The sequence below is a fragment of the Mandrillus leucophaeus genome, unplaced genomic scaffold (genome assembly GCF_000951045.1).
Source record: "Mandrillus leucophaeus isolate KB7577 unplaced genomic scaffold, Mleu.le_1.0 Scaffold226, whole genome shotgun sequence".
NCBI classification, from domain to species: domain Eukaryota; kingdom Metazoa; phylum Chordata; class Mammalia; order Primates; family Cercopithecidae; genus Mandrillus; species Mandrillus leucophaeus.
This window is the reverse complement of record NW_012102321.1, coordinates 4,440,555-4,459,148: the sequence shown is the minus strand read 5'-3', so window position 1 is coordinate 4,459,148 and position 18,594 is coordinate 4,440,555. Positions and strand designations below refer to the sequence as shown.

Here is an 18,594-nt window from a genome sequence, read left to right as displayed (position 1 = left end):
ATCTGTCTAATATTGACAGTGGGGTGTTAAAGTCTCCCATTATTATTGTGTGGGAGTCTAAGTCTCTTTGTAGGTCTCTCAGGACTTGCTTTATGAGTGTGGGTGCTCCCGTATTGGGTGCATATGTATTTAGTCTCATATTTCTTCACATTAACATAGTCTCCTATTTCTTGGAGGCTTTGTTCATTTCTTTTTACTGTTTTTTCTCTAACCTCGTCTTCTCGCTTTTTTTCATTCATTTGATCTTCAATCATTGATACCCTTTCTTCTACTTGATCGAATCGGCTGTTGAAGCTTGTGCATATGTCACGTAGTTCTCGTGCCATAGTTTTCAGCTCCATCAGGTCATTTAAGATCTTCTCTACACTGTTTATTCTAGTTGGCCATTCGTCTAGCCTTTTTTCAAGGTTTTTGGCTTCCTTATGATGGGTCTGAACATGCTCCTTTAGCTCAGAAAAGTTTGTTATTACTGACCTTCTGAAGTTTACTTCTGACAACTCGTCAAAGTCATTCTCCGTTCAGCTTTGTTCCATTGCTGGCAAAGATCTGCGATCCTTTGGAGGAGAAGAGGCGCTCTGGTTTTTAGAATTTCCTGAATTTCTGTTCTGGTTTCTTCCCATCTTTGTGGTTTTATCTACCTTTGGTCTTTGATGTTGGTGACCTCCAGATGGGGTTTTGCTGTGGATGTCCTTTTTGTTGATGTTGATGTTGATGCTATTCCTTTCTGTTTGTTAGTTTTCCTTCTAACAGTCAGGTCCCTCAGCTGCAGGTCTGTTGGAGTTTGCTGGAGGTCCACTCCAGACCGTGTTTGCCTGCCAGTGGAGGCTGCAGAACAGCAAATATTGCTGCCTGATCCTTCCTCTGGAAGCTTTGTCTCAGAAGGGCACCTGCATATATGAGGTGTCTGTTGGCCCCTACTGGGAGCTGTCTCCCAGTTAGGCTACACGGGGGTCAGGGACCCAGTTGGGGAGGCAGTCTGTCCATTCTCAGAGCTCAAATGCCATGCTGGGAGAACTGCTGCTCTCTTCAGAGCTGTCAGACAGGGACATTTATGTCTGCAGAAGCTGTCTGCTGCCTTTTGTTCAGCTATGCCCACAAAGGCGGAGTCTATAGAGGCAGAAGCCTTGCTGAGCTGTGGTAGGCTTTGCCCAGTTCGAGCTTCCCGGCTGCTTTATTTACCTACTCAAGCCTCAGAAATGGCAGATACCCCTCCCGCAGCCAGGCCGCCACCTCACAGTTTGATCTCAGACTGCTGTGCTAGCAGTGAGCAAGTCTCTGTGGGTGTGGGATCCACCGAGTCAGGCACAGGAGAGAATATCCTTGTCTGCCAGTTGCTAAGACCTTGGGAAAAGTGCAATATTGGGGCAATAGTGTCCCATTTTTCCAGGAATAGTCTGTTACGGCTTCCCTTGGTTAGGAAAAGGAAATCCTCTGACCCTTTGTGCTTCCCAGGTGAGGTGATGCCCCCCTTGCTTTGGCTCACCCTCTGTGGGCTGCACCCACTGTCCAACCAGTCCCAGTAAAATGAACCATGTACCTCAGTTGGAAATGCAGAAATCACCTGTCTTCTGCATTGATCTTGCTGGGAGCTGCAGACTGGAGCTGTTCCTATTTGGCCATCTTGGAATGGTTCCTAAAAAGCTATTTTTGAAACAGTTCTACAATTCTGAAATTTTATCAAAAATCAGGCCTTTTCCCTATTTAACATTGAGAACTTCCTCCATTCCAGGGTAATAAACACCTAATACATATGTGCCTTCTGCTTCATACTTGTATGTACTTCATACACAGCCATTAAGGTGACTGAAAACTTGAATTTTCTATAATTTTCCCCGTTTAAAAAAAAACTTATGTTGTCTATATAATTAAGATAATTTAACATCCAAGTACATTCATATGCCTCACATAATTTTTTTTTTTTTTTTTTTTTGAGACAAGGTCTCACTCTGTCACCCAGGCTAGAGTGTAGTGGTGTGATCTTGGCTCACTGAATTCTTGACCTCATGCCTCTCAACCTCAGCCCCCCAGGTAGCTGGGAGCACAGGAGCACACCATCACACAGGGCTAATTTTTATAATTTTAGTATAGATGGAGTTTCACCATATTGCCCAGGGTGATCTCAAACTCCTGGGCTCAACTGATCTGCACGGCTCGGCCTCCCAAAGTGCTGGGATTACAGGCATGAACCACCTTGCCCAGCTCACTTCATTTTAATTCAAAAAAGTGGCTGAGAAATACATAGTGAACTCTCTTGTGTTCTAATCATGTAAGATGCATTGGTTATTTGGTCATTGATCAATAAGTGCTTATTTCCCAGTTTTTGACTGGTACTAAAATGCAGGGATTGGTTGATCAATTCTAAGTCTCCTCTTTTCTGCAATTGGTAGTTTTTAAAATAATCTCTGAGTCACCCCTGGGGGCACTATCTGAGACAGTATGGATTGAACAGCACTGTCAGCAACATGCTCTGGGATCCCTCCCTCTGTAGAAAGGACGTGAAAAGTTGACCTGCCTTTGACAACAATCTCAAAGGAGGGAAGGGCTGTGTGAGGTCTGGGCTGGAAGAGGATTTTATATTTTCTCTTTTGCATGGCTTGTCTTTTCCAAATAAGCAGGAGACATCTTTAGGGTTCTTTTGTGTGTTTGGAACAGAGAGAGGAAAAACCCAGATCCATTTAAGATTCAGCAGAGGGCTTGGAAGCATAAGAGTTCAGGCAAGTTACCACTTGTCAATGATTCTTACATAATAAAGACAGCTTTATTATTTCTTCTGATTACATAGTCTTCTTTGATACCTACACACTCAAAAATACTCTGAAATAATTCTGTATATGCATATATAACGGCATGTGGGATAATATACCTTTTCACTCAATAATATGTCATAGACACCCTTCCAAGTCAACTGGCATAGCTTTATTATTTGCTATTAGATATCCTAATGCTTCACAACATAAATATCTCATAATTTATCCAACTATTTCTTTATTCATGAGCATTCACATTTTCAGTTTTTTGCTACTCCAAACTAACACTTTTATGATGAACTAACATCTGTAATGCTGAGTCCCTAATTTTCACTTTTTCAATGTCCAATCCTGATGGAATTTTTTCCCAATTATTCACCTGCTGTCCTGATTGTTTAGGAATTCAATGTAATAGTTAGGCTCTCTGTGGAATTCTCATTCAGAAATACAAAGGGGAGTGTGTGGTTTCTTTCTGTAATTTCAGAGAGTGGCCTCTTTTATTCGGACCTTCTCAATATGGTGGTCAGATCATGTTTCCAGCCTCAGGAGCTGCATATTAAGCCATTCCGATGGGAAACTGCTGCTGAAGCAGAAAGGTTCTGGGCAGCTGACGTGGCAACACAGTTTACAGTATCTGCCAGCTGTGAGTAACAGCAGGCTGTCATGATGGGATATAGCAGAAGCAGCAGCAGCAACTCCTGATTTAGGGGCAATCGATGTAAGTACTTATTTTCACCATTAACCAATTAACCCAAACCAAATGTAAACTGAAGAATGCTAAGAGGGGATACAGTTCTCACTAGGGACCCCTTCTAGCAGACTCATTTGAGAAGCATTTGGTCTCAACCAGAATAAGAAGGCATTAAGCCAGCACATGGTTTTCAGCAAAATGAAGAACTTCACAGGGTTCTGTTTGAAAAAACTAATTTCAGCTGTGGCTAATGCCAATTTCCAACCCTAACTCCTTGGAGCTCCTTCATACTCTGGCAAAGGCTGTTCCCTGGGGGCTGGAATGGCTTGTTAATGTGCAAAAGAACACGTGATTTCAACTTACCAAAAAACTTTAGGCAGGTTTGATTACGGGAAGATGAAAGGAAGCTTAGCAATTACAGCGTTTGGGGAAAGGAGAGAGCCTGTTAAATATTTTAAGGAGGATTCAAGTTGGTTAAAACTGACTTAGAGGCAATGTGGAAACTTTTGTTCTCAAGCTATATAGATGACTAGGGGTGTTGTGCCTGCCAACCCCATGACAATGAAACTCTGGCTTGGATTTCTTTACGAGAGGTGGCTCTGTGGCTGCTGTTTCCAAGGCTTCCACCCTGGAAGTCATGTTTACAGTTTCTAGTATTTTCAGAGTTCATAAACCATGTATTTACAGGTTGGTGATTTTTTTTTTCTTTCTGGTGAGACCTTTTACTCTGATGTTCGGCTCTGCATAAAACCTAAGTGACCAACAGCGGCTTAACCTGAGTGTGGTTAACTTATTGATAAACAGGTATTTTTGATTGTCACCTCTCTATGTGGGGTGAACAAGATGGAAGAGGTGGGTCACTGCCCCTGAGGAGTCTGCTGCCCAGCAGGAGTAACAGATATTATAAGAAGAGAAATGAACTTTGGGCTGGGAGTCGGGGGACCTGGATTCGGATCCTGGCACTGATCCCAGTGAACCATATGGCACTCTGGGCTTCAGTTTATGTGCTATAAAATGATTGCATTGGGATGGATAACCTCTTCAGTAATTGATTGCTCACCTAATGTGAATTTTCCCCTTGCTGAACAGCTTCTCACACAGCATTACCTTAGCTCCACATCCAATTCAGGGACAGGCGCTTTATTTCTGAAATGAATCTCACATGTCACCAGCCAGGCCTCATCAGATTGAGATATTTTATAACAGAAAGTTGAAGGATTCTCCTAGATGGGCCCATTTACAGTGTAATGTTGATAGGTAGAAAGGTTGCTTTTGAGAAAGATGTCTTAAAGGGAGCAATTCCACAGACTCATCTTAAATATCTATTTCTGTTTTTAAATGGTTATTGATTGGAACAAGTACCTTTTCAACTGCTGCTGGCTTTTGAGAGGCAAAGACACAACAGCCTGACTCTTAAGAAAATGAAATTGCTTGAAATAAGTGTGACCCATAGACTTAAGGTTTGAAATAAATTTAACTGAGTCAAAAAAAAAAAAAAAAAATCAGCCAGGCTGTGGTTTCAAGTACAACGGAAAATACCCACCATTGGCAGCCATGCAGTGCAGCCTCAGCTTCCCAGAACTCCTCACCAACAGTTCAGTCCTTTTTCACTTTGGAAGTTGTGGGAGATTCATAACATGTTAGTAGAATGATGGATCAAATCCATTTTTTAAAAGCACAATTTTTATGTAGACTTATTGTCCATCAGCCCTGCTAGCCTAGCTCACAAAATTATCTGCATGGGCATTCATACCCTTGCTGCCTCCCTCCCTTCCCCAAGACAGAGGTGTACTTCCTGACCCAGAACAAATCCCTTCTCTTGGATTACCTATCCCCATAAGCCTCCTCTGGAACCACCACACTCATCACTCAGTTCCTTTATTCTGGCTGTGTCTTCAGTCTTTCCACTGGCTTTCTACCGGCTTTCCACCACAAGTAAAAACATCTTTAAGTCTCTCCCATTTTATAATACACCAACTGACTACCCACCAAACCAGCCATTGAGCAAACACAATCCCTCCTTACTGTTCTCTCCCTTTTCTGACCCTTTCACCAACCCCACTGGCGTCCTCCAGTGGGCACTTTCGAGTTCTTATGTAATTTGATGTCTTACTGTGTTTGTGGTCTTTATGCCTTTCTTGACAGCCTCTCCTCCCTTGGTTGCCTTTGATGCTGTTCTGACTTTGCCTTCTTAGTCTTCATTGACTTCTCTTCCTCTGCTTTTTACCTTAAAGTATTATTTTCTTATTTTGAAGTATGTGCTCTTCCTTGACAATCTCATTCATATCTGAGATTTTAATTACGGTTTGTATGCTGCTAATGCCTAAATCAAAGCACATACAAATCTTCAGGAAAGAAGCAAAGTATAAACAAATGAACACCGCCCAGCACAGATGCGTGTCTCTGCAGATTTCTCTTGGGAGCTCTTGACTCATATTTACTGCCTAAGACACCTCCAGTACATTGTCCTGCAGGCACCTCAACTCAGCATGGCCCATCCTGAACGTAGCTTTCTCTTAGTTGGCTGCCTTTCCCTCTGTGTATAATAATGTATGTAACTTCTACCCTAACACTTACCACATTTTATTAAAGTGATTAGTTTACTTTATTTGTCTCTCCAGTTAATGGTGAAAACTTGAGAAATAGAATTATGTCTTTATTTTTGTATTCCTAATGCCTACAACATGAGGCACATAATAGTTATTCAGTCATTAATTATTGAACGAATAAATGGTGGACAGATGGCTGCTTGCTGCAGTAGGTTGACATTCTGTGTCAGTCAGCCCAGTCAGTGAGAAACATTGCTCTTTCACAGTAGTTCATGCATAAGTTCTGGGTGCATGCTTTTTGGAATGTCTCTGGACATGTGCTGACTGCTGAGTTAATCACCATGGCCAGGGAGATGCAAGACTCTTACTGTCCAGGTCTAAATTTTGTGCCCATTCTTAGAGCAAGAGATGGGGTCAGTCTCACACATGACAGATAAACTGAGAGGGGGTAGGGAAGTTCATAAAAGTAAAATTGATAATTTATTACCAGAAGCCAGAGTATAGGATGCTGGCAGAAATGGCAGGTATTCATCATAACTGTGTGCAAACCCCCTGGCTTTTATCATATAACTGCTATGATAAAAGCTAAACATTGGGGGTTTGCACATACTTATGATGAGTACCTGCCATTTCTACACTCCACTCTCCTTGTCCAGGTGCCAAGCAGGGACAGTCTTCCGTACCAACTCTCAACTTTTCTTTGCATTCTAAGCTCAAATCACATTAAGCATAAAACCCATTATGATGCTGCAAATGTACCAGGTCTTCCTTCACCTTCTAGCCCTTATCGTGTCTGTTCTGCCCAGAACACGTTCTCTCTTGCTCTCCTTTCTCTCTTTCCAGGATAATGCACTCTCAGCCTTCAGGTCTCAGTTGAGACAGATTTTTTTTTTTTTTTTTTCAGAGAAACCTTCTCTGGTGAGGGTTGATACCTTTGTTGTGCATTACATCTGCTTCTCATTGTCATCCTCTCCTAGCACTTATCACTGGAATTGCCTGTCACCTAGGCTGTGTCCCCATTAGGCACTAAACTCCAAGAAGAGAAGGAACAAGTTCACCTTGCCCATTTAGTGTGGCCTGAATTTAACACCTAAAATGATTATTGGCACATAGTAGATACTCAAGAAATACACAATAATGAAGTACTCCTGGGTTCCCACCCGTTTCTTGGTTAAGAAAAGGCTTTTCTCCCATATGAACTGAATAAATGAAGGTCTTCATTTATTATTTCATAAATAAATGAATTAATATTGTCTAAAATATTATTTGGTGAATGGAGACAATTTAAAAAAAATTATCCCAGGGATGAAATTATACCGCAGTTGGATTCATTTAGCAACATAATTTATTTAATGAATGACATCTGGATCAGAACTAGGACATGGTGTCACAGTGTCATAATGTTACGGGGCATACAGAATATTGCATCCTAAGTGTAAAAGGGAATACGTCTAGCAAGCTTGTACAGAAACTACATTGCAGGAACAGTGTTGCATGCAGAGAATCTACAACATTCATTTATGGGATGCTCCCAGAAAATAGTGAACTTTAGCCATCTCCCTTGTCATGACTGCAGACACATATGCTTAGTGATATGCTTTGGCTGTGTCCCCACCCAAATCTCATCTTGAATTCCCACATGTTGTGGGAGGGACCCAGTGGAAGGTAACTGAATCATGGGGGCAGGTCTTTCCCATGCTGTTCTCATGATAGTGAGTAAGTCTCACGAGATCTGATGGTTCTCTTAGGAGGTGTTTCTCTACTGAAGCTGTCTCTTTGCCTGCTGCCATCCACATAAGATGTGACTTGCTCCTCCTTGCCTTCTGCCATGATTGTGAGGCCTCCTTTGCCATGTGGGACTGTAAGTCCATTAAACCGCTTTCTTTTGTAAATTGCCCAGGCTTGGGTATGTCTTTATCAGCAGCATGAAAATGGACAAATACACGTAGAAAATCATCTTGTTGTGCCCTTCAGTGTCCTCCAGAACCTGAAATTTGAACTTGGTTTTTTGGCATCATAAGTGACTTCTATGGAAATTGCCCTGCTGTGATAAATTTAGCATTAGCACTGCTGGGGAGCTTTGCTATATTTGCAGTCACTCATTCCAGACTGGTAGAGCACGGGATGTGAGTGCCATTTAAACACATGTATGCATCCACACTGTACACACGCATGGGCCATTTCTGTACATGGAGCAGTGGGCAGAGCAGTAGAACCTGCAAAATGGTATGTACCTTTATTAGCTGACAAATGGGACAAGGAGAAATTGTCCCATTATTTACTATCTATCTATCTGTCATCAGGTTGAATGAATCTATTTACACTGACTGATAATTTTGAAGGTTATAGTTATTATATTCACATGAAATAGATTTTAAACAATTGCATTTTTGTGTTAAATATATTACATGGCTATTACTAAGCCATATGCTCTTTTGAGCAAAAGCATTCCACTAGAAGACCTGCGGTTGATTTTCCTCTACTTGATGACTGATATTGACACACTCTGTGAATTTGGTAAAAGTATCACTTTTATTGCCTCTAAAATGGACGTTCTACTGATGCCACTGGGTAAGGAAAATAATGAGCTAAGGATAGGCATCTCTGGGAAAGATAAGCTATGACTGCAATGGATTATTATGATGACAGACAGGGCAGAATCTGATTAGATTATGTCAATAATAAAGAATAGCTAAGATAAAATTTAAATATGAACTGCTATGATAAAAGCTAAATAAGAACATATACTCTGACAGCCTATAAATTAACTCTTCTGCTATGCTCTTTATTTATTTATCTATTTGAGACAGGGTCTTACTTTGTCACCCAGGCTGGAGTGCAATATGTTCATAGTTCCTTGCAACTTTGAACTCCTGGGCTCAGTGATCCTTCCACCCAAGCTTCCCAATTAAGTAAGACTGCAGGTGTTAGCCACCACGCCCAACTATTTTTTTTCTTTTTTGTAGAGACAGGGTCTTACTATGTTGACTAGGGTTTCTTGAGCTCTTGGCCTCAACAATCCTCCTGCCTCATTCTCCCAAATTCCTGGGATTGCAGGCATGAGCCACCATGCCCAGTTAGAAATAGTGCTATGCTCTTTTAAACAACATTGACAACAACCATTTGTTGGACACTTACCAAGGTGCAGGGACTGTGCTGAGTGCTTTTCCTAGATCATGCATTCATTTATTTATCAAATGCTAATTGTGCACCTCCTACAGGCCATGCACAGTACATTATCTCATTTATTCTATAACAACCTTGTGAAGATACTCATCATTACATACTCATTTAGCAAATGGGGACACTTAGGCTGAGAGGTTAAATAACTTGCCTGAAGGCTCACAGCTAATCAGCGGAGGCATTGGAACCCAAATCCAATTCTGACTGCAAAGCCTGAGCTCTCAATTCCCATAGTGTACCAAAGTCATGAGCTTTGTATATAGTTTAGCTTCTCACACCTTTAACAGAATGTAAGGAACCTCAAAGAGAGAAAAGCAAACATTTATTGAAAACCCACTCCTGTAATTTAAAAGGCACTTTCTATGGTGTTTTTCCATATATCATTTCATCCACCTCACAGCCCTTTTAAATGAGATTTCATTTTTAAAATATAATTTAAAAATTTCATTTTAAAGATGGGCTCATAGAGATTAGGCAATTCTTCCAAAAGCACGTGACTAGCAAATGGTGTAGTTAAAACCAAATCCAGGTTTCATTTTCTATTTTCTTTCCTTTGGACCTTGCTACTTCTCAAAATGACTAAGGAAAGGGCAGTTTTTAAGGAGATATAAACAAGATCGCAGCTCTGTACCCAGAGAGGAGCAGACTTCTGAGTGGTATGGGGGTGGTCTACGCTATTCAGACAGCTGCAATGAGGGCCTGAGTCACGTATGGGACTGTAAAATACTGGGGTGTATTTCTGTACAGAGCCTAACGACCTACCTTCCTTGAAGGACAAACACTACCCATCTCAGGTAAACTGAGAGTGTCACTAGCCCCCTGGGTACCTGGGTAACCTGTAGTGTCTTATATAATATGATATTTTTTATCCAGCAATAGAGAGTAATTGAAGTTCTATGACTGTAAATGAAAGAGCTGTGTGTGCATGAGCGCCTTGGCTTGAGTCTCTGGCTTAGACGCTGCTTCACCTGCAGGGATGGAGACTTTCCACAGATCCTTTCCAGCTCATTGGCTCTGTGCGTCTGAATGTCTGCTTCTGGTTGGAGTGCATCTCTCAAAATTTTCCAACAAATGGCAGGGAGTGACTTCTGGGGGTACAGGGTATGTGTGTGTGCATCTGTATCTGTCCCATTGCACATGTAAAATTTCTTTGAAGTATCATGCTTCATCTTAAAAATTAAGGTAAATTTGAATTTCATTCAAAACCATTTGTATTTGTTTTAAATGAAGATACTATTAAAATTGTTTAGAAAAGAAAATTGATGAGTATCCCATGGCATCCTGCATTGTTCCTGAAACAACAAGTACTCCAGTGTGAGAAGCACTGGGCTACATTTTCTTAAAGTTTCTAATTTTGTTGTTTTCACTTTAGCCCATTATTTTTTTCTTGTGTCATTGTATGACACATGTTCTCTGTTTCTTCTTGATCTCATGGCTCAATGGGGGCACTGGATTATGTGTCAAGGAGGAGTTGTAGTTTTCACAGCAGTGATGAATAATCAATTAATCCCTTACTGATGACTAGTGCAGAATACTTCTTAGGCAATTTATACTATTTCCAGGGAAATAATAACAGTTAACATTTATTGTGCATTTTGTGATTTGCCAAACACTTTGTAGGGTTTTAATCTAATTTTATCCTCATAATAACTCTGTGAGGTAGGAGGTTCTATTATTACCCCTATTTTACAGATGAAGAAAAAGAGATGCAGAGTAGCTTGCCCAAGTTCACACAGCCAGCATAGTAGGGCTGGGATTCACTGCTGGACAGCTTTATTCCAGGACCACCAAGTTGTCTTGCTCCTTTGGGGAATTTACATCCTATCGGCCTGCAGCTGAGAGAACATTCCAAGAGTATTCCAGTCCCACTTCATTTGGTGGGTTTATGAGTCACCTCTGCCTGCTGGAGCTTGACATGGGGTCAGGAGTCACAGCAGCATCCATCTGCTGCCCACTGTTCTTGATTCAGGGGGCATCAATCAAATGGGAGTGGTGAAGAGAGGAGGAAGTTGGGCCACCTCTGCCAGCCTAGGGCTAATAAAGAAGCATAGAGTCATTCTTCTTGAGTGATAGACTGCCTCTCCAGCTCTTGGCAGCAGAGGTGGATGCAGATTGGGCAGGTTTGCAGGCAGCCACGTAGGTGGCATTTGAAGGAGTCCTTTGCGGGTGCACCCACAGGGTGCCTTGGTCCTGTAGGAAGTCTGCATTGTGCCTAAACCTTCACTTCTAAGGTTGTGGGAAGAGTAACAATCCCAGGACTGGCACTGGTAGCTTATGGTACCTGTGCCAGGCTAATTGTCTCTGGCACAGGCACCATCTTTTCTTGGCACACATCCTCCTAATAACTAGAACAGCTGACTAGCACAGGATGCGCTGCATCTTGTCTGCCACTCAGCTCACCTGAAGCAAGGGGCTGAAGTCTTGGCAGCCAACACTGGCTGAGGCTGTGACCTCCATATCCCAAGACTGTTTCCGGGTGTAGCTTAGCTGGAGTCAAGAGGCTGCTCTGCACGAAACCGTCACCTCCTGATTCATTCTAGGAGTCAGAAATATGAGATGCTTGCTGACTAAAAAGAGCCACGACGTTGTGGCTGGGAATACATGTGTGGCCATTATCCCATCGTTCCCACCTTGGTTAAGAATTTTAAAAAAATTATTGTAATGTAATGTTTTTCTTTCACTGTCTTGTTGGAGTGGGTCTCTTAAGATTAGCTAGGGACCTAATTTTAATAAAGTATGCAGATAATTTGTGTCTGTTTTTGTCTCATTTATATCCCACACAGCATCCCTTTATCCACACTTATATCAGCTCCCTAGACTCACTGACTGCCTCAGCCTTCTCTTTTACTTTCTCTGGAAACTCTCTTTCAATATTTAATTCTATACTCAGGCTATGAAAACTATTGGGTACAGTCATACAGTATAAGCTGTTGCTGGTATACATTTAAGGTGTCCATTCATTTATAAATAAAATGTTTTTGAGCTCTTGTCATATGCCAGGCACTGTGCAAGGCACTGCAAATATAGCACGGAACAAAGCACAGAAGGCTGACATCCCCATGGAGCTTGATGTCAGCCTAGGTGTCCAATGACAGATCCATTTCCAGCCCACTTGTTACTCTGAGCACACGTTCTTAGTGAAAGCCCACTCCTGTATTCCACAGTGGCCATTCCAAACCGTCGTAATGTTTCTCAAGTCTCTTACCAAATGCTCAACCTAGAGATGGCCAGTAGAACTTGGCATTCTACTCCACAGGGAATTCTTGGTTTCTGTCCCCTTATGTTCAAACTTGTCTCCACCTATGCCCATCTTCACCTCTTTTTCCCTGTCTTAGAGGAAGAGGTGCCCTTCCTTGGCTAGGTTTAACTTTTGCTCCTGTGCTCTGGATCCCATGTGACCCATTTTCTCTGAGATTTGTTCCTTCCGTAAATGTTTTTTCAGTCTCTCCATATGAATCAGCGGAAACTGTCTCTTGGCTAGTCCACCCTAAACCAATTCTTCAAATCTGAGTGCCTCATGGTAGCCCTAGCCCTTTTCTTCACATCTAGGGTTCTGGAAAGAGTCATTTTACTTGCTGCCTCCTCTTCCTTAATTTCCATGTGCTGTAGAAGTGATTTTTATGTCTAATCCCTCACTCCCTTGACCATGGCCCTACTGAAATTGTTCCTGTTAAGATCATCAAACCTCTTAATTGTCAAATCCAGTGATTCAGAGAACACACTTTTACTTGTTGTCTTTCTCAATATTCCTCCTAGTTTGGCATTGTTGACCACTGTCCTGCTTTTAAAGCCATCACCTCTGACTTCTGGGATACCATCCTCTTCTGGTTCTCTGCTCATCTTTCTGGCACCTCCATGTTATCTTTCATAGGCTCCTCTTTCTGTGTCCAGTTCTTCTGTGTCCACCTCAGAGCTCCTTCCTCAGACTTATCTTCTAAGCTTTTCTCCAGTGATCCTATCTGTGTCTGTGGCTTCAACCACCATGTCTTTCCTCCATCCTTTCTCTTGAGCTCATTACAGCCAACTACTTATTGACCACACTCACCTCTGTGTCCCACAGGCCCCTCACAGTCAGCATGTGCAAAACTGAACATATCATCTTCCCCACCAAACTGGCTCCTCTTCTAAGATGATTAGCCAAAAATTAAAAAAAAGGTAACATGATCTCATCTCCACAGCCTGAAAACTTGGATCATTCTTGACTTTTCCTTCTCCCTCATCTTCTACAGTCAACAGACCATCAATGCATGTTGATTATATTTTATAAACATATATGTATTCTATATGTCCCTTCTCCTCCAGTCTCTTCACAGCTGCTCTTGTTCAGGCATTCATCTGTCCTGCTTGATTTGTGGAATAGCCTTGAATAGCACACTTACTGTTTCTAGTCTCCTGCTTTCCCCTGTGCTTCTTCTATTAGAAAAATCAGTGATATATCCATTAGAATGATGATTGCATTGTATTACGATTGCACTACACTGTGACTGATTGTATTATGATTCAATGTCTACTGCTCTACTGAATTGAGAGCTTCTTTGGGGGCAGATATTGCATGTTATTTATCTTTGTATCCCCAGTGCATGTGATAATGATGGGCATATAGTAGGTGTTCAATGAACACTTGCTCAGTGAATAAATGACTCAACCTCTATGAAGAAGAGCAGACTGAGCACAATTAATCAATCTTGGAAGCTTTGAGCAGTGCTCAAAGCTCCCATTTTAGCAGCTTGAATGCCTAATTAGTTACTGATGTGACAATAACACATTTGGTGGTTGAACTAATACTATTGATTAAAAATAATGTTAGTTAATTTTGCCTTTTAAAATAATATACACTTATTGTAGAAAAGTTAGAAAATATGGATAAGCAAGAGGAAGAAAATAAAATCATCCATCATTCCATTACCCAGTGGATAACTACTGATAACACATTGATGCAGACCTTCTCAGCTTGTTTTCTAAATTGTTACTTTCAGTAAAGGAATAGGATGAAGCCTGGGGGATGTCTTAAATGATGAGCTGCCCTTTGCAAGAGTAACCAGTCATTAAATCACAGTGCTCAAGGATTCATGGCAAACTTGACCTGGATCTAGGTGGGTGTTCACATCCATCAGCACTAATCCGGTGGCTAGACATTAGCAGCATCATTAACAGTGATAATACTTTTGCTAGACAGGTGTCAAACTAGGGTAGTGTCTTAGTCAGTTCGGGTTACTGTAACAGAAGACCATAAACTAGGTGGCTTAAACAACATAAATTTATTTCTCACCCTTCTGGAGGCTGGGAAGTCCAAGATCAAGATTCCAGCAGATCTGGTGTCTGGTGAGGGCCACTTCCTGGTTTGCAGGTGGCTATCTTTTGTTTGTATTCTTACATATCAGAGAGCAGAGAGAGAGAGGAGAAGCAAACCCTTTTGTGTCTTTTTTACAAGGGAACTAATTCCATTGACAAGGGCTCCACTCTCACGACCTTTCAGAGGCCTACCTCCTAATACATTGGGGGTTAGGATTTCAACATACAAATTTTGGGAAGAAACAAACATTCAATTCACAGCAGGCAGTTACTCTTGTTTGAAGCTAGACCCTAGACAGTGCTGTCTGGCATTTGGAAAGGAGGACGGAGACTGGGAAAGGAAATTCACATAAATTAGTAAACTTCTAGGATTCCAATCCTGGTACATAGTTGGGATGCAGAGCAGGAATCAGGTATGAGGACAGAGCACCTGGGGCAGGATAATATGAAGACTGTAGCCATTTGGGCATGAGGGAGGCTACTGGATTATCCAAGAACACTGCAGCCAGGACTTGGGGTGGCAAGACTCATTCTGGTCCACCTCCTGGTGGGGACTGAACTCCTAGTATATTGTCAATCTGGGTCAATTTGGTTTAGAAATCAGGAATAATTGAGCTGCCGGGCTGAAAGACTTAGTAGTTGTAGTTATGTAGGGCTGGGAAGGTAGGAAATGATAAATCCCAAACCCTTTGGAGCGGTGAGATCCCACCACAATCTACTGAATTTTGTGACCCATATAACTGTTGTATGCCATATGTCTATATAGAATAATTAAAGCTAATTAGAATTAATTGTGGTTGGTGAGTGTTTGAAGAGTTTCATAATAACTCTAGAGATAATTAGAGATACTTTGGGATGTCACAAAAGAAGCATTTGGAATAATTTGACTAGATGTTTAAGCCAGCGTTGTGCACTGAAGGCTAGTAACAGAAGGACAATTCTATAGTTGCAAGAACACTGAATCAGGAAGTAAGAGTTTGGGGTTAAAATCAGTATGCTGCTAAACAGGTTCTCTGAAAAAAACCAACAACCCACCAACAACCTCGCTTTGTAGCATTTGCCAATTTCTGTGGTGTAAATACTCCCACCATGGTGGATTTCAAGTTTTCCATGGTTTAACAACTGGCTCACATAATTCCTGAATATTTAATAATCAGCTCTTATTAACCTTGTGCAAGGCAGCTAGAGCACACCAGTGTAATTTTCACTGGACTTCCAGTTAACTTTGTGATCTTGGGTAAGTCATTTCACTTCTTTGGATCTTGGTTTTATCATCAAAAAAGCAAAGTTGCTAAAATAACCTCTAAGGTCCTTTTCAAAGTTGACATTCCGATAATGCAGCTGGTGTTATAGGGCAAGACTAATGTCACATTATATGCCAAAAGAGTGACATCAAGAACTTTTATGAATGTTATTGTGATATATCAGAACATATAATTTGATATCAAGTCAGTGTAATCATCACCCACGTTCTGATTCCTGCTGTCGATGTGTGTGTCCTTCTCTAGTTCCTCTTTCCAGAAGGATTAAAAACAACAGTGCAGCCATTAGAGAGCCAAACTTCACAGACCAAGAGTGAGGTAAGAAACCATTAACGGCTGGGCACGGTGGCTCATGCCTGTAATCTCAGCACTTTGGGAGGCTGAGGCGGGTGGATCACAAGGTCAGGAGTTTGAGACCAGCCTGGCCAACATGATGAAACCCCGTCTTTACTAAAAATACAAAAATTAGCCAGGCGTGGTGGCACGTGCCTGTAATCCCAGCTACTTGGGAGGCTGAGGCAGGAGAATTGCTTAAACCCGGGAGGTGGAGGTTGCAGTGAGCCGAGATTGCGCCACTGCACTACAGCCTGGGTGACAGAGGAAGACTCTGTCTTGGGAAAAAAAAAAAAATAAACCATTAGCTGCAGTCAGAGAATTCTACACTCAGTTGCTGGGTTCTAGAGTCAGCTGAGGGGCTGAGAGAAAATCCTGTAGCTTAGATACATGACCCTATACGACCATGAGACCCAAGAGGGTGGTTTTCCCTGGACTAGTAATGACAGATATGAGAGACTAATTTGTGTCTTTTATATTTATGTGTGTCAAATCCTGGCCCTTAATAGGAACACAGTAAGTATTTGTTGAGAGAAAGAATAAACCATTTGGGATTTTTTAAAATTCAGAATTTTAAAATATTAATTCAGAAGTAGTCATGTGTTTCTCCGTGTTTACCTTGATATTGCAGAAGAAATGTGTATTTCAAGCGCGAGAAACTACTTTCTTGTTATAATGGAAAACTTTTTAGTGCCTTCAGTTCAATATTGGGGATATAAATCTGCCTTCTAGCTAGATAACAGAATGTATTACACAACCAGAGCCCAATGGAGAGAAACATACATGAGAAAAACCCACACTGGGCAAACCAGGTGTTTACTCCCACCAGCAAACATGTCCCCTTCCCCATGCACCTCAACCAGTGGAATTAACTCCTCTCTTTGGAAAGGAAAAGATAATATTGATCTGCAGGGCATACTTACCTATATATCATGTGATGCTTTACCAACATTTCATCCTCGTAATGACCCTCATAAGCTAAGCATTGCCATTCCCATTTTAAAGAAAAAGAAACTAAAACTCAGAGAGGTTAAGTAACAGAACCAGCTAGTGGAAGAGCTCCGGGTTAACACCCCAAAGGTGGTGCTTTTCGCGCCAGACCCGGCTACCTCGGGGCTTCTGGACTTCCTCTTCCTGATGTCTCTCTTCCCTGATTGCTGTGGGAATTTGAATGATTTCTCATGTGAGTGAACCTGGCTCAGTCCATGCTCAGGCAAACAGAAGCGCCAGTCTCTGACAGCGTTCAGAGCAAATTCTTCAAGTCAGGCGGGTCCCGGACTGCAGTATCTGGGCTGTACTTTGCCCTAATGAATCAGCTCCATGGAGGCTGGACAGTTGCAAAGGTAACTGACATGCTGTAGATCTGAGGGCCCGGTGAGTCGTGGTAGATGTGGCACCTGGACTTTGACAGTCTCCAAGAGGAGAGGGGGCACTCTTAGGCCAGGTCCCTGGAGCAGCGCTGAAGGAAGGTGGGAGGCCATCAGAGCAGGTGTGTGGAAACACTTGCTCCCTTCTTTCCCTTCTTTGAGCTGGACGTGCTGTGCCGTCAGATTAGGAAAGGCGAGATGGCCTTTACCGGGGCGAGGAAAGGTCATTTATGTGAATGTGTGAGTGTGATTTGTCATCATAGATGTAATTCCTTCATTTTGAGAATCGAAGGTGCTATTTATTTGGTGTCCTTAATCTGAGGACTGATTTGCTGGAGTTGATGTCTCTTGGCAGCAAAATGATGTGATTTCAGTGGAAAGATTGGGTGTTGCACCTTTGCATTTGGGGAAGGGCTGCCTAGTGAGACTATCTGGGGACAAGGAGAAAGCAGGTTTCTTCTCATTCCGCTTACTTGGTCCAAATGGTTTTGAGTTCCACCAGCCTTCAGAAAAGGCTCATGTACCCTTCCTTGTGTCTGGGACATTTGGCCTTTCCTGGGATTTGCTGGCAAAGGCTGTCATTGCACCTGGCTTTTTCAAGGCAGTGAGCTGACATGGGAAGGAAGCCACAGGTTCCCCTGAGTTGTGAGTGACCTTGAGGTGGGAGGCCCCCTCTGCACCTTGCTCTTCTTGTGTGTTCTGCTGTCTCATAGCTCTTGGCTCATAGCTGTCGACCCTGGCTCCCTGGTGTTTGAGCAGAGTGACGTCTCGATTTCAACACCCACCCTTTTGACCTTTTGTTCTGATATGAATTTTTATGTGAGGCTGGGACCTTTAGTAGTGGAAGCAAGTTAACTGATTTGATCAGAATCTTGCAACCTAAAACAGTTCCTAAGGAAGAAAAAATCGAGGCCGACCTAGGCTGTGGATGCTCCTGACACAAGAGAATCCTGAGCAAGAGTAAGATCTGAGGCGTGCTTTCCTTTGGCGGGTGCAACCCCTGCCCCCCACCACCCCGTGCTATGAGCAGAGGAACCTGGAAGGTAATCAGTCCTTGGAGCAATTTTCCTTTTTCAGGAATACCTGGGGACTTGGGGGAAAATTAGTTTGATGCTAGGGAGACTTCCAGGATTTAAAATCTCCAGCCAGGAAGAATCCTGAGACATGGCC

At 42.2% G+C, this 18,594-nt stretch overlaps 1 protein-coding gene across 1 annotated transcript in view; it reads left to right on the top strand.

The window, feature by feature from the left end:
* Positions 1–3,367: 3,367 nt before the first annotated feature.
* The window catches only part of SEC16B (SEC16 homolog B (S. cerevisiae)), a 61,170-nt gene continuing 45,943 nt past the window's right edge, over positions 3,368–18,594 (top strand). Inside the window, exon 1 of the mRNA XM_011981466.1 lies at positions 3,368–3,465. The gene's annotated coding sequence lies outside the window, so the exon portion shown is untranslated. The remainder of the gene's footprint in view (positions 3,466–18,594) is intronic.